Consider the following 15,946-nt stretch of genomic DNA (forward strand, 5'->3'; position numbering starts at 1 on the left):
TCTAAGACTTCTGCCTGTGGGATCAAGGGGCCTTTCTCCAAACCTCTAAGTTTAGCTTTAATATCAGGGTAGCACTGAGAAAAAAAAAATGAGTCATGAGTAACTGCCTTCTGTGGTTTTTGGATCTAAGTTAGTATATTGTAATAGGGATTTAGTGAGGCATTCGAAAAATGCAGAAGGATTTTTCTTTGTATCTTGAATGACCTCTGAGAGCTTATTATAGTTTACTGGCTTGAAGGCAGCCTTACAGAGACCTGCCAGGAGGCAAGTCAAAAACTAGTCCCTAGCTAAAATTCCACCTGGAGTGTTATAGTCCCAGTGTGGTTCCTGCTAGGGGACCGCCTCTGCCCCCAGAGGGTGTGTTGCATGTGTTTGGTGAATCTCGTCTGTATGTAGTCTGGCCTGCTTCCAAGCTCACCTGCTCTCTTCAGGAAGTAGGTTATTAGATAGGATCAAATAGGCATTATGAAAGGTGAGATTATAAGACTGGGTAATACATTGGAATTGCTTTATGAACGAGGTAGAATTAGGCATATAAGACCTCACTTTTTGTTCTATATGGGAGAGTTCTGAGAGGTAGAAAGGAATGTGTAGCCTAACCAATCCATCTATGCCAGCCACCTCTTGCAATGGGAGAACTGCAGCAGGCTTGGCTTGGTCAAGGTTGGGTTCCATAGCAGCACGTGAGCATGTGAGAGGAGGGGTAAAGGTGGGTGCCAGAGCTGGGTGGCTGCTGTGGCCAGGCTCTGAGAGGAAGGATGATCCAGCGGAGCTGATGGAGTAGTTAGAGGGGAAAGGGAGAGAGCTGAAGAGGGCAGTGGAGCCTACAAGAGGAGGGAGATGGTGAGGCAGTGGGAGGTAAAGGTGCAGAAGTATCTGTCAGCTGAGGTTGGGAAGGTGTGGATTCCTTAGCTGGGTCCAGAGCAGGAGCCGAAGGAACATGGGTAGGAGCTGAAGGAGTGGGGGTAGGAGCTAAAGGAACAGGTGTTGGAGCTGAAGGAACATGGGTAGAAGCTGAAGGAATGGGGATAGCTGCCTGCTGAGGTAGAAAGACAGGGATCTGTTAGCTGGGTCCAGAGAGGAAGTGGACTGTTCTTCCAGCTCAGATGGCATAAGTAGGAACATGTGAGCAGGCAAACAGCTTGCATGGACAGAGGGCTTAGGCTTAGAGCTTAGATAGCAAAAGGCTTGAATATAAGGAAACTGCTTCCATTTGCTTGTGCGCTGACAATAGTTATAAAGCTCCCGTAGAATACTGGGATCAAAGGTGCCATTAAACAGCCACTTTAAATTGTTATTTACATTGTAATGAGGCCTTTTTTTGAACAAAGATGGACAAGTGTGGGAATCTGTAAGTAGAGCATCAAGGTTTGGGGTTTCAGGGCCTCTAAAAGGCATCCCAGGGGTGAAGCAGAATTGATGGTCTTGGATGGCTTGCTACCTATAACTGAAACCATGAAAATCTGTGAAAACGAAGACACCACAAGGCTTAAAAGGGGACGTCTCCCCTTTATAGGTGGGGTGTGAGGGCGGCTAACATCGCAGGGCTTTAGGACAGCATCCTCTACTTACAGACGGGGTGTTAAAGCCGAACTAGTTCTGGTCGGGGTGACTCAGAAGCCAGAGATGTCATGGCGGAATGAGTATCCCCCCCAAAAAAAAGAAAAAAAGGAAAAAGAAAAATCTGAGGGACCCTAGGCCTCCAGTTTCAGGAGGACTGACCCTGGGTCTTCCAAACACAATTTCAGCTAAGGGAAGCAATCTAGAGACGAATGCCAGTGAAGGACTCAACTGTATCCCTGAAGACCGTGGTCGGGGGCTGTCCTTCCATTTCTAGGAACACCAGAAGATTTCCGGGAGCTCAATGGTCAATTTGTTGGATTTGAAGAAATGGTTAAGGTGACCAGAATGGAGGAAACTCACCAATTGAGGCCAGCAGTGTGCATAGAAATCATGCTCACGCATATGGTACATGTGGTTATTGTGGAAAAATTACCTGGTTCCAGATGCCAACCCCAGGAGTGGGGCTTGGGGCGGGGGGGGGGGGGGGGAAGCCTCCTGCATCTCATGGCACCAGTGAAATTACCTGGCACAAGTGAGAAGAAAACACGGAACACACAACAAACCTGTTTATGAGTTTATTATAGGGGGCGTGTTCGGGCCTGGGGAAGTTGGTGTGCAGAAAGAGAGTGGGGGGAATATGGCGCATCCAGCTTTTAAAAGCTGCCTAGCACATGCGCATAGGGGGCTGACGTGACTATGTCATACACAGATGATGGGACTCACGCATGCACTCAAAGGGCTTAGCTGAGTCATACGTGAATGATGCAGCCACACTACATGGGTCATGCAGGGCCCTTTAACATCCTTGGCACCATTAGGCACTTTTGCTTGAAGGCTTGCTGCACATGCATGGCCCTAGAACCCAGAAGTGTCAGCCTTACTGTGGCTGAAATCATAACAGCTTTTGTTTAGAGTGTTTATTATAACAGCAGAAAGGAAGGTAGACCAAATGCCACAAGAAAGAAAGACATTCCTTTAGCAGAAACACGATGTTATTAACTGACTATATGTTTCTAAAAATATTTGAGTGTTTAGAAAGGGTAAGAGGGGGCATTAAAAGGAGGGGGTTTAAAGGAAGAGTTCTGTGGAATTGGAGATTTGTTTATATAACTCTGAGGTTGGTGACCCTGCAAAAGTGACTTAACCTCCGTGTTGTCTTCCTTTTTCTAGACACTTGTTCATGTGAGGAGGAGGAAGATAATTTAACCTGAGTAGGAAGAAGATAAGAGTAATTTAACCACAATTATACCAGTTAAGAGTCAGATAGATTGAGGTGTTTCAGGGACTTTTAGTCTGGCAACCTAATAGTTCAATGTCAACAGTTACTATTGGACCATGAACCTAAGTTGGGGTTTTGAGATCTTCCTTAGCCTCAATTCCATGTGCAGGAGGCTTTGAGATAGTTTCTTCATGGCCTTTCCTCCTTCTTGATTCACTCCCACCTATAGGATACTATATATAGAAAAACACTACCTAAGCCAAAGAAGCCATTGGCAAAATAAAATAAAATAAAATAAAATAGTGGTTGGCAATAAATAACTGATTTTTTTTAGAATACCTAGAAACAGTGCACAAATAAATGATCTGTATCTGAGGTGATAGATGGATAAATTACTCAGATATGATCAGTACACATTGTATATATGAAAGGAAGTATCACACATTACTGTGGGCATTAAGTATATGTAATATAATATAATATATTATAATTGTTAGGTGTTGATTAAAACATCAGCATTAAAAAAGATTATTAAGCCATTCTTGTCCCTTCTAAAGGCACCAGGGAATCATGTTTTCTGCAGTCTCCTGACATTCATTGTGATAGTTCTCCTTAAAGATGGGTACTTGTGGAGATCAATGAGATAATTTGGTTGGTAAAGTGTTTACCACACATACACAAAAGGCTGCCTATGATGACATACGCTAGTAATCCCAGCATTGAGAAGGCAGAGATCTGAGGATCCATGAGGTACTAGCTAACCAGATGAGTCTACTTTTTTTTTTAGCTCAAAATCAATGATAGACCCTGTATCAAAGTAAGGTATGTGACTCCCAAGGCATGACTTCTAAGGTTGTCCTTGAGGCATTGTTTATGTGTGCATGGCACCCACAGAAATGTGTGCACCTGTACATTCACACACACAAAGTTTAATCATGGATATAACTCACCTGATTACAGACATATATACACATGCATATATATACATATATATACACACACACATACATACACAAATACATACACACACATGCACGTACTGTTTGCTCATGGAACTATCATTCCCATCAGAAAGGAATAAGACTACAATCTTTTGAGCCAAATTTGAATCAAGCTTTTTTAACTGCTGGACAAGTCCATACAGGGGATTCCCAGAGTATGGTGATGAATTACATCAGTCAGGGACTTAGAAAGGCAAAATCCACAAGGCTACATACTTTCTCCCACTTTTGTTCAATCAGTGGCAAGCATACATCCTGACGTACTTCCTGCTTATGTATATCCCACCTGCATGAGATCAAGAACATCCTGTGCAGTTGGGGCAAACAAGTTTGTTTACAAAAGGAAAAACACTTAACTCATTATCTTACATGAACAATAGTCTTCAGCATTCCAGAAACTTATCTGTCCTTGGGCAAGTGGGGCTTACAGGTTAGAGGCATTTTGTTTTGTAGATCTCTTAAGCACAGTAATTTAAATTTAAAACATATTGTTAGTGCCCACAGTACCTCATCTGATTGTGGATACTCATATTCCTGGTGGTTTAGCTTTAAGAAGACCACAAATCATCAAGATGAGAGAGCTGGGAGAGAAAGAATCAGTGGGGGAACCCTGACCAGCATGTCTGAATTAGTCTGTGCCCTGCATGCAAAATCCCATTTCATGGATGTAGAGCAAGGGGAGCATTCCTCCTGTGCTGGTGGTAGTGCAAACTTGTACAGACACTTTGGAAATCAATAGAGTGATGTCTCAGAGAATTGGAAGTCAATCTACTTCAAGACCATGTGATACTACTTTTGGATACATATCCAAGGGATACTCAATCATAACACAAAGACACTTGTTCAACTATGGTCATAGTAGCTTTATTTGTAATATTCAGAACTTGGTTACAACCTAGATGCCCCTCAACTAAAGAATAGACAAATAAAATATGATATGTTTATGCAGTAAAGTATTACTTAGAGGTTAAAAACAATGATATCATAAAATTGTCAGTCAAATAGACAGAACTAGAAAACATTCATCCTGAGGTAACCGAGACCCAGAAAGATAAACAAGACATATCACTTTTAGCTGGATATTAGCTGTAAATAAAAAATAACCAATCTGTAATCTGAAGACCCAGAGAGGCTTAGTAACAAGCAGGGCCCAAGATGGGATGCATGGATCTCCTGGGGAAGGAGAAATAGAAGAGATCTCATGGGTGGTCTGGGGACAGGTGGAGATGGAATCATGAAGGATTAGGTTGGGAAATGGAAGGAAGGGGCGAGTACTGAAGAGAAGACTGGAAATGGGGGTGGCGGTGGTGTATTTTGGGGTCAGGTAAAAACCTGGTTTAAGGAAAACCTGCAACCCCTAGGGATCTACAAGGATGACCTTAGCTTAGACTCTTAGCGATGGTGAATGTGTAGCCTGAACTGACCATCTCCTGTGGCCTAGTGAGACTTTCAGTGGAGGGACTGGGACACCAGCCCAACTACAGTCTGTCTTACCTAAGGAAAATTCAGGGGATTAGTAACTACCCCAGTTATCATCAGGAAGCTTCATCCAGTCAGTGATGGAAACGGATGCAGAGACTCACAACCAGGCATTGGGCTGAGCTCAGGGAATCCTGCTGAAACGAGGGAGGAAAGATTGTAGGGACCAGTGGGGTCAAGGACATCACAAGAACACCCACAGAATTAACTAACTTATGCTCATAGGAACTCACGTAGTCTGGTTCAACAACCAAGGAGCCTTCATGGGGCCAACCTAGACTCTCTACATATATGTGACAGTTATGTATCTTGTTCTACTTGTGGGATCCCTGGTAATGGAGCAAGGTCTATCCCTAACACTTTGGCTGGCTTTTAGGAACCTATTCCTCATAGTGGGTTGCCTTGCCCAGTCTTACAACAAGGGGAGGAAACTAAGTTCCTCTAGTCCTAACTCAACTAGATAATGTCATGCTTTGTTGATACCCATGGGAGGCCTGCCCCTTTCTTAACAGAAACAGAGGAGGAGTGGATTGAGGGGTGGAATGGAGGAGAGGTGGGGGGAGGAAATGGGAGGAGAGGAGGGAGAGAAAACTGAGGTTGGAATGTAAAATAAATGAATAAAGTTAATTAAACAATACATAAATGTGTGAAAAAATTATCGCATTTTATATCAACATTATATAGTCCCTGGAGGATTATTTTTACCTCCCAGCCAGTGATCCAACCTCTTGAAGGACATTTGGAATCTTGACAACCCCAGAATAAAAATTTGTCCCGGGTTCTTGCTAATGGCATTGATCACAAATTAAGTTTGTTCATAACAGTTACTAAGCTTTCCTGAACTACACTTAAAAAAATGAGCTGTGACATCCAAAGTAACCACACCCAAAAGAGCTCAGACCTTTGATGTCACTTTTCCAATGCCATTAATGGTCTTAAGCAGTGTGTTAGCTCCTGAGGCTAAGGGAATCTTGAATTTAAAACTGTTTATTGAGGTATTACAGATATTTTTTGTCAGAGAAGGAAAGGTCTGTGACTACCAGTACCAAGGCTTGTAGGTTACTGAGACTTAGTCCTGTGGATCTAAGAGCCGGAAACACTTTGGGAACTGTAGTGAAAATCATTTACACTGAATCTACATTGGCTGTTGGTCAGAAATAAAGGACAAGAAAGGTCTGAAAAAGCACCAGGGGAGGACAGTTTCCAAGCTGACTTATTACTTCTGAGTTAGTTGATGTTTGTTTCTTCTGAGGTACTTGGTGCTTTCATTTGAAAAACTGTTGTAACAGAGGCTGACTCTGGAGTTTGAGTCAAGATTTCAACACACATTCAGGAATGTGGAGTAGACTTGTTGATTAACATCCCTTATCATTTCCTCTTGGCCTTTCCCCTGTGGCCTGTGTAATTAAATTGATAAAAGAAAATACCTTTTCTTTTATCAAACATAACTTCACTATTGCAAGAGACTCTCACCCAGACCAAAGTCTTGACATTCATCATAGGAAGTTCCCTAAATATCCATCAGGTCTTCAGTGGAAAGCCTCCAGAGACAGTTTTTGTTCTAAGAGTATGTGGATACACTTCCCTTGTTTTACCCTCCAGTCTTAGACTGTGATGATCTATTGCACAGTCACAACAAGGTCTTCCCTTTCTCTCTTGACAGAATTGCCTTAAGGAAAGTTTCTAATTCCCCACAATTTCTCATCCTGTGTGCTGAGACATTATCAAATATTTGTTATGATATGCTGTCTTCAATTTTTATATTCATGATATTTGGGGAAATGGCATTTGGTAGCTCCTAGCCACTGTCTGTACAATTAGTTTTGAGAGGCATTGGATAAAGATAATTCAAGTTGCTGGGCATCTTGGTCAAGGTCCTAGGTGACTGGAGCATGCCCTCACTTTCAGATCAGTATTTCATTTATTTTCTTTTACAAATCTAACACTCGAATCTATCCCAACCGCTTAAATTTTAATCAGCTTTGTGCTTTTATCTATGCTTTATGCTCTATTCTCTTTAAAAATTTATTTACCCATTCGTTGAGAATGTCATATATACACACATTGTATTTTAATCAAATCTACCCCACATCTCACCTTCTAATTTCTCCCAGATCCTCCAATTTTATCCCCCACCTCTTCTTTTTTTTTCTCTCTCTCTCCCTCTTCCACAGAATCCAGTTATTACTGGCTATGGCATGGGTATTACATGGGAATGGTATAGTGAAATGTACTGGGGCATGAGTACCCTTCAAGAAAATTGACTGTCCTTGCCCTAGCAGCCATAAACTATCAATAGCTTTTAGCTGGAAAGGGGAGGTTATGATTCCCCTCCCCCATCTAGACTCTCTTGATATTGTGTTGATCTTATGCAAGCAGCCATCATTATTATGAGTTCATGAGTATAATGGCTCTGTTGTATCTAGATGGCATAATTTTGTGACATTCCTCCCTGAACTTTGACTCTTTTAATCTTTCTGCCACCCCATTCCATGATGTTCCCTGAGCCTAGGGATTATTATGCTCTTTTTTTCCTTCAACAGTTAGACACCTTTATAATTTTAAAATCATTTTTAAATAAATATCTCAATTTTATTTTTAGAGTTAACTCAGAGTCATTTTCCATATAAGTTTTATTTTTTTTACTCAGTTTATGTACTGAAATGTCCATATGAATAAAAATTGAGGAGAATCTTCTTTGCTTATGGAACATTTTTAAAAAACTAGATTATTATCCATGACCATACCTACTTCCAGTTTTAGAAAAAAAAATGGGGCACCTAGGAGAAAAGATTCCTTTGGTGATAAGCAGTTCATTTTATTTTGGAGGCTAGTACCACCCTATTGTTGGCTTCATCCACCAGAAGAGAACAGTGCCAGTGAAAGTTATCATCCTAAGACACTCCTTCTTCATGGAAGAACTTTTTGTTTGATTGGTTAGATGTGTGTGTGTGTGTGTATGTGTGTGTGTGTGTGTGTGTGTGTGTGTGTGTAGAGACCTACCCATTGAGGCCAGAAGAGACCTCCCGTCCCTATACTGCATTGCAATAGGCCCAAAGCAGCTTCTTTATTAACTAATGGTATTCACAGCATACAGAAGGGAAACCTACATCACATATCTCCCAACAAGAGAGAGGTTAATGTGAAAACTGCAGTCAGTGCACAGCCTCCAGCTGCTCCCCAGTCAGCCTCTGTAGGACAGCAAGGAACCTCTCTTGGAGAGACTTCCATGAAAACTCAAAGGATGAACTCTTTGTGGTGCCTCCTGATTGTAATTCCAGCACTTGGGAGGCTGAGACCCGTAGTAGCCCAATGGATAATGAGTATCAGAACACAGGAACAGGGCAGCAAAACATTTCTGAAATAAATTCAGACTCAGAATACTAGGATACTCAGAATACTCAGAATACTCAGAACTAGGCGCAGCATGTTCACCATGGGACTTCTGTTGGACCATGTTGAGATACAGAAAGCCCCATCTTCGGAGAAAATCTAGTTATGATAAGTAGAAGTCATTTTCCACGACCTAGTATCCTGGTAAAATTTTTGGAGCTTGTGGTGGTTTAAATGAGAAATGTCAAAATCTGTTCATGCATTTGAATACTTGGTTGCCCATTTTTTGTGCTTCTGGGGAAGGTTAAGTACCTATTAGGAGATGGAGAATTGCGGGAGGACATATGTCACTAGAGTGAGCTTTGTGGGTGTAGCCTGGCTCAACTTCCTTTTTCTTTTTGCTTCAGGTTTTCAGATAAATGTGATCATCCAGTTTCCCATTTCAGCCATTTGCTTCCATACCATCCCTGCCATGATGGCCTCTAACCCTTTGGAGTAATACACCAAAGTTTTGTTCAGACCACACAAAAGTAATATAAAGCCATTTATATTGGTGAAACATTTACCTCTTTATATCCTCTGACAGGGTTTCAGGTAATTAAAGTGTTGTGGGATTTTGATTAGTCACTGACCTTTGGGGCAACAAGCCCTAGGGTGAAATCTTGTCTACTTATATGACCTCCTAAAAGCAGAGGGGGAAAAGATGCTCTCTTTTTTGTTTTCTTGCTCCAGTGGTTGGACTCCAGCTCTCCTGGGTAGAACTGCAGGACATAACAGCTAGATCATGGCAGTATCTAATCTGTATCCATGAGTGTTTATCCCTATTTTTTTAGATATATTTTATTGATATTTATTGAGCTCTACATTTTTCTCTGCTCCCCTCACAAGGTCCCCATGCTCCCAATTTACTCAGGAGATCTTGTCTTTTCCTACTTTCTATTTCCCATGTAGATTATATCTATGTAAGTCTCTGGCCTAGATGGAGTAGGTATGACCTTGAAGAAGGTATGTCACCGGGGCTTGGCTTTGGGGTTGAAAGGCCCATGACAGGCCCAGTGTCTCTCTGCCCACTGACTGCAGATCAGGATGTCAGCTCATAGCCACATTCCTGTCTGCTTACTACCATGGTATAAACCTCTAAAACTGTGAGAAAGCCACAATTAAATACTTTCTTTTATTAGAATTTCGTTAGTCATAGTATCTCTTCACAGAAATTGAACAATAAGTAAAATAGATGTTTTGAAAAAAGATTAACTAAAAAAGAAACAGCGTGGCAACAACAAGACCAAAGCAATTTATAAAAGGAAGCATTTATTTGGAGATTTGCTTACAGTTTTTGAAGGTATAAGTTGTAGTGTGAATTCTAGTTGGTCTTAATAATAAAAACCCAAGTCAGATATTGGGATAAATGCTGAAAGATCAGAGAAGTAAAGGGGCTAGCCACTAGAGAGACTTTTTACTCTACCAAATCCTCAGATTGAAGGGGGCAAGATTCTGCCTCCACGAATTCTCAGACTGAATGCCTTGAACTCCTGTCTCCTTCTGCTTTATATTTCTCTCTCTGCCCACCTACATCCCTTTCTGACTCCACCACCCTAGTGTTGGGGTTAGGGGCATGTGACTCTCAAGTACTGGGATTAAAAGTGTGAGGCACCACCACAGGCTCTATTTCTCTTTGAGATTGAATCAATCTAGTGTAAACCAGGGTGGCCTTGAACTCACAGAGATCAATCTGTCTCTGCCTTCTTCATGCTGGGATTAAAGATATGTGCCACCACTGCCTGGCCTCTATGGTTAACTAGTGGCTTGACCCACATTCTGATCCTCAGGCAAGCTTTATTTGTTATAGCATAACAAAATCAATTATCACCTCCATGAGTCTATGAGCATTGTGGTAGCTTGAGTGTAATTGGCCCCCATAAGTTCCTAGAGAGTGGCACTATTAGGAGGTATGACCTTGAGGGAGGAAGTGTGTCACTGTGGACAGACTTTGAGGTCTCCTATGCCTAGTTCAGACCACTTCCTATTGTCTGCAGGTCAAGCTGTAGGACACTTGGCTCATTCTCAAGCACCATGTCTGCCTGTTAAACCACCATGTCTTACCAAGATAATAATGGACTAAAAGCTCTGAAAAAAATGTGAACCATCCCAATTAAATGTTTTCCTTTATAAGAGTTGCCATGGTCATGGTGTCTCTAGAAACACCTGAGACAAACATCATGATAGAAAGTATAGTAACAGGCAGACATCATACTGGAGCAATATCCAGGAGCACATATCTTTTTTTTTATATTTATTTATTTATTATGTATACATTATTCTGTCTGCTTGTATGCCTGCAGGCCAGAAGAGGGCACCAGACCTCATTACAGATGGTTGTAAGCCACCATGTGGTTGCTGGGAACTGAACTCAGGACCTTTGGAAGAGCAGGCAATGCTCTTAACCACTGAGCCATCTCTCCAGCCCCCAGGAGCACATATCTTATCCACAAGCAAGAGGTGGAAGAGAGAGAGAGTTAGATCTAGAGGGAGAGAGGGTATGCTGTGAGCTTTTGAAACCTCGAAGTCAACCCTCAGTGATGTACCTTCTACATTAGTAACTCCTAATACTTCTTAACAATCCACTGACTGGTAACCAAACATTTAAATATACGCGCCCATAGGGACCATTCCCATTTATACCATCACATGCCACTCCCCATTTCCTGACTCCCATCTGTTTGTGGCTATATCATAATGCAAAATGCATTTAAATCAGTTACATGCTCTGGAGAAAAAGTTATTGTGAATAAACAGTTTTAAAATTATAGTACAAAGATGAATATTGAAACCAGTAAAACATGGATTTAAGTCTAATAAAGTATTTTAAGTATGACAATAAGGTAGAATGAATGGCAAAAAACTAATCTTGTCTCAGCAGATGAAATATAAAAATCAAATTACAATAATAATCCAAAAATTTGTACTTTACTCTCATGGAAGAGATGGGTAAAAGGTTGCAAGAATTATGTTGGGTTTCTGATTTTATGTGTAAGACTGACACTAAGTGCTCATTCAGTTTTTACTTTGATAAAAAAAAACAAAACCTTTATTTTTTAATTTAGTAGTTAATGCTGCGCAATACAGTTATCTAAGTTACAAATGATGATTAACTCTTTAACTAACAAAGATCTAATGGCAAAGTCTAGTAGTGAGTGCAACTATTTATTAAATGAATTTGTTATTACACTAAATATTTAAGAGTAGATGATATTTCAGTTTATTTTCAGCAAAATAAATCAGACATGAAATCATATGGTCACCATTCAGCAGAACTTGTTACACAACCAGCAGAAATGCAAATTTACTGTAATCTTATGTATACATTCATAAATAGAAGGAAATGCTAATGTGTTGCTAATATGTGGCTTGGAGTTAATGAAAACCAATCCCCCCCCCCCTCTCTCTCTCTTCCCTGAATTTAAACGAAACTCTGGAAAATCTACTGACCTAAGCAGAACTTCTTTCTGTCAAAACATAGCCTCTAATGCCAACAAGTAGAAGCCACAGAAATGTACATTCCTTCCAATAATGAAGAGGAAAATTCAATTCATCACCCCTTTGTTCCAATCTAAGTACTAACAAGGCCAACCCTGCTTGGTTTAGAAGATCATATTAGCTATGGAAAATTATATATCAGAGAAGTAAAATAAAATAGAACTAAAAGAGCCTTTATATTACTTTATTTTTATTTGTTCATTATTTAGTGTATTCAGGAATTATCTCCTTTCAGTTCTTACGGAGAATTAGAAAATCTGTTGGGTACAGTGGGAAACAGTGATGCTGAGTTACAGTTTTAGTCATTTCTAGTTAAACTTTCTGCTTGTTTTTTACTCTGAAAACAGTGACTCATGATGAAAAATCTTATTAGCATCCCCTGTGTTGATGATCTCTGAAACACAAGGACGAACCCTTGAAGGTAAGAAAGATAAATTCATTTCTTGCAGACTCCACTTTAAGACCCCTTTTTTGGAGAGGTTGTCTTCCAAAGCATTTGCTCATTTTCATGTGATGTAGCTGCCAATGTCTTGACATAACAGTTTCCCAAAGGTTGAGTTATAACAGAAGATCTGCAGTACTTATTAAGAGCTGTAGGCTAAAGTGGAGTTAATCCCAAGAAGCATCCACTCCTGCTAGAGGACTTGGCTACTGCTGCTGCCCTCTGCTGGCTGAGCAGAGTCTCTGAAGATCAGCCCATTCCTTGAACTATCTTTCATCCTTTTGCAATCTGGTCAACTGAAAAATTCTCACTCTCTGCTGTACTAAGGTAAATGGTCATTCTCTTCTTTAAAAATTCATATTATTTAGTTTATTTATTTTCAAACTGTGTTATACGTGCCTAGTGGCCCAAGACTTTAATCCCAGCACTTGAGAGGCAGAAGAGGTGAATCTTTCAGAGCTCAAGATCAACACAGTGAGACCATATCTCAAAAAAACTAATTTTTAGCTAAAAAAAACCTTGTCATTAAGTGCTTTTGAATTTTTGAAGTTTCAAAACTCTTTCAAAAATGATATTCTAATAAGTCTCTGAATTACATATCTCCTAATTCTCTCATAAACCATTTCTCTGTTTTTATTTTTTGTAGAGCTGGAGTTGGCACTCAAGACCCCATGCATGCTGGACAAGTGACCCCAAACCTGAGTATAGTTGATCAAGTTTTAAAGCGCACATATGTATAGGAACTCATAATACAGTTCACAGGAATCTTTCTATTTTACTAACCAGTTTGAACTGTGCCACCTACATTCTGTGAGACTGATCAAGGCCCTTTTCCCATGTCAGAAAGTTGTGTAGCTAGGTCTATTTGTGGGACTCTGGTTATGGGAGAAGGGGGTATCCCCACTGCTTTGACTGGCTCTTGAGAATCTATGACTCATGCTGGAGTGCCTTGCCCAAACTGAATACAGAGAGTCTTTTTTTTTCATTTTTAATTTTTTTTATTTAAAGTTTTTTCCCATTTTACATACCAACCACAGCTCAGCATCCCTCCCTTTCTCCCACTCCGTCTCACTGTTGCCCCACCGAACTCCCCAACTACTCCTCAGAATGGGTAAGGTTTCCCATGGGGAGTCAACAAGGGTCCGGCATATCAAGGTGAGGTGGGCCCAAGTCCCTCCACCCTGTATCGATGTTCAGCAAGGTATCCCTCCATAGGAAATGGGCTCCCAAATGTCAGTTCATTCACTGGGGATTAATTCTGGTCCTATTGCCAGTGACCCAACAGACTGCTAAGCTGCACAACTGTCACCCACATTCAGAGGACCTAGTTTGGTCCTATACAGGTTCCCCAGCTATCAGGCCAGAGTCCCTGAGCTCCCACTAGCTCGGGTCAGCTATCTCTGTGGGTTTCCCTATCATGATCCTGACCCCTTTGCTCATATAATCCCTCCTCCCTCTCTTCGACTGCACTCTGGGAGTTCAGCTCAGTAGGGAGTCTAATGGTTTTATGGCATCTTGATAGGCCATGCCTTGCTGACATACAGAGAGGCCTGTCCCTTTCTGAGCAAATTCAGAGGAGGATTGAATTAGGGGTGTAAAGGGGAGGAAAGGGGAGAGAGTGAGAAGATAAGATGGAAGAGAGGTTGTGGTCATCATGTAAAATAAATAAATGAATAAACCAGAAATGTCTGGAAGATCTTTTGTATTTGTAAATCCTCTGAATTTATTATGTTTACATTTGAATTGTATTTCTTTAAGCTTCATAGTATGTGTGTGTTCATGCACGTGTGTGTGTGTGTGTGTGTGTGTATGTGTGTGTATGTGTGTGTGTGTCAATGCACATGCAGGTGTCTGCAGAGGCCAGAAGAGGGCATTAGAGCCCATGTAGTTGAAGTTGTAGATGATTGTGAGTCATCATTTGGGTTCTATGAATGAAACAGGAGTCCTCTGAAAGATCAGTCAGTGCTCTTAATGACTGAACTAACTTTCCAGTCCTATATTTGAATTTTAGAATTTGTTATTTGGATGATTCTGTTGCTAAGAGAGATCTTAAAAAATTAAAGTGAAAATAAAATTCAAAAATATAGTTTGGTATATGTTTAAATATTTAAGAAACTAAGATTGTAAATAGATGTAAATACACATACACACATTTAAATATATACATTATATAATTTATAGGTCCCTAAAGACATAGCTGACTTCAAATGGAATAAGAAAGGCATATTAAAGCCTTGTTTTAAAATGAACCCCTGAAAAAAGAACAGTAAATAATAAAGAATACCTGAAAATTGCTAAAAAATAAATAAAATAAACCCCTGTGCAACTTGACTTTAGATTGAAAAAGAATATAAATATTCTGTCATTTCCAGAAAACTTGAGGGGGAAAAGCAAATTAAACAACTGTTTGGAGCCACAGGACTGGCAGCAGAAGGATTTGAGAACTGGAGGGAAGAACTCAGGGGCTGTTTGCTTTTGGAGCTTTAGATGGTTGTCTAAAGTCCTGACTATTTGAACATACTCCGGGAAATTTATTTAAATTCAGCTCATAAAAGTTCAGACACAGCATTTTCCTCTTTACTGAAGAACTGGTTTTTCTACACCCAAGATCTCTCTCTCTCTCTCTCTCTCTCTCTCTCTCTCTCTCTCTGCCCTTAACTTCCTTTAGCCCCCAGTTTTGTTTTTCTTCTCCTTCTTCACCATCCCCTTTTTTTCTCTCTCCTACATAAAGACATCCATTTTTCTGGTTTGAGTACTATTGTTTTCTCCCCTCCCTACAGTGCTCTGCCTTCTAACATTTATGCTTCTATAAATAAGGAATAGTTTTATTAAATATGAACATTAGAGTGAAGTAACAACCTTTAGAACAATGCTAACTTCTCTTTCCTGGTGTGGGAACTAATGGTGAAAAGTTATTGTAAATTACAAAAACTAATCCTTTTTTAAAATTACATTTATTTATTTATTTGTGAGTATACATGTCATGGCACACCCGTGGAGGCCAGAGGACAACTTGATGCAATTGGTTTTCTTCTTCCACAATGTGAGTCCTAGATATTGAACTCAGGTCAAAAGGCATGGCTGTAGGCATCTGTACCTGCTGATCCCTAGTTTATTTCTTAATAATTCTACAATTTCACCACACACGTTGTGCATCTGTGCATGCATGCGTAGTAGTTTTAACATCCTAACAATATAACAGCTAGGAAGTGACCTGGGAGAGAATGATTTTGAATAGGTATTTATAGATGACAAGCTACTCTTCCAGTCAATAAAAGAAAATCAACAGAAAGCCAGAGGCGGTATGAATGTGTGGTGTGGCAGGTCACAAAACAATCCTACTTGTAATGGGCATGGATCAGAAGCTATAAA

The sequence above is a fragment of the Microtus oregoni genome, unplaced genomic scaffold (genome assembly GCF_018167655.1).
Source record: "Microtus oregoni isolate MIOR12 unplaced genomic scaffold, Mior012 000012F_ref0000307, whole genome shotgun sequence".
In the NCBI taxonomy this organism is placed as follows: Eukaryota; Metazoa; Chordata; class Mammalia; order Rodentia; family Cricetidae; genus Microtus; species Microtus oregoni.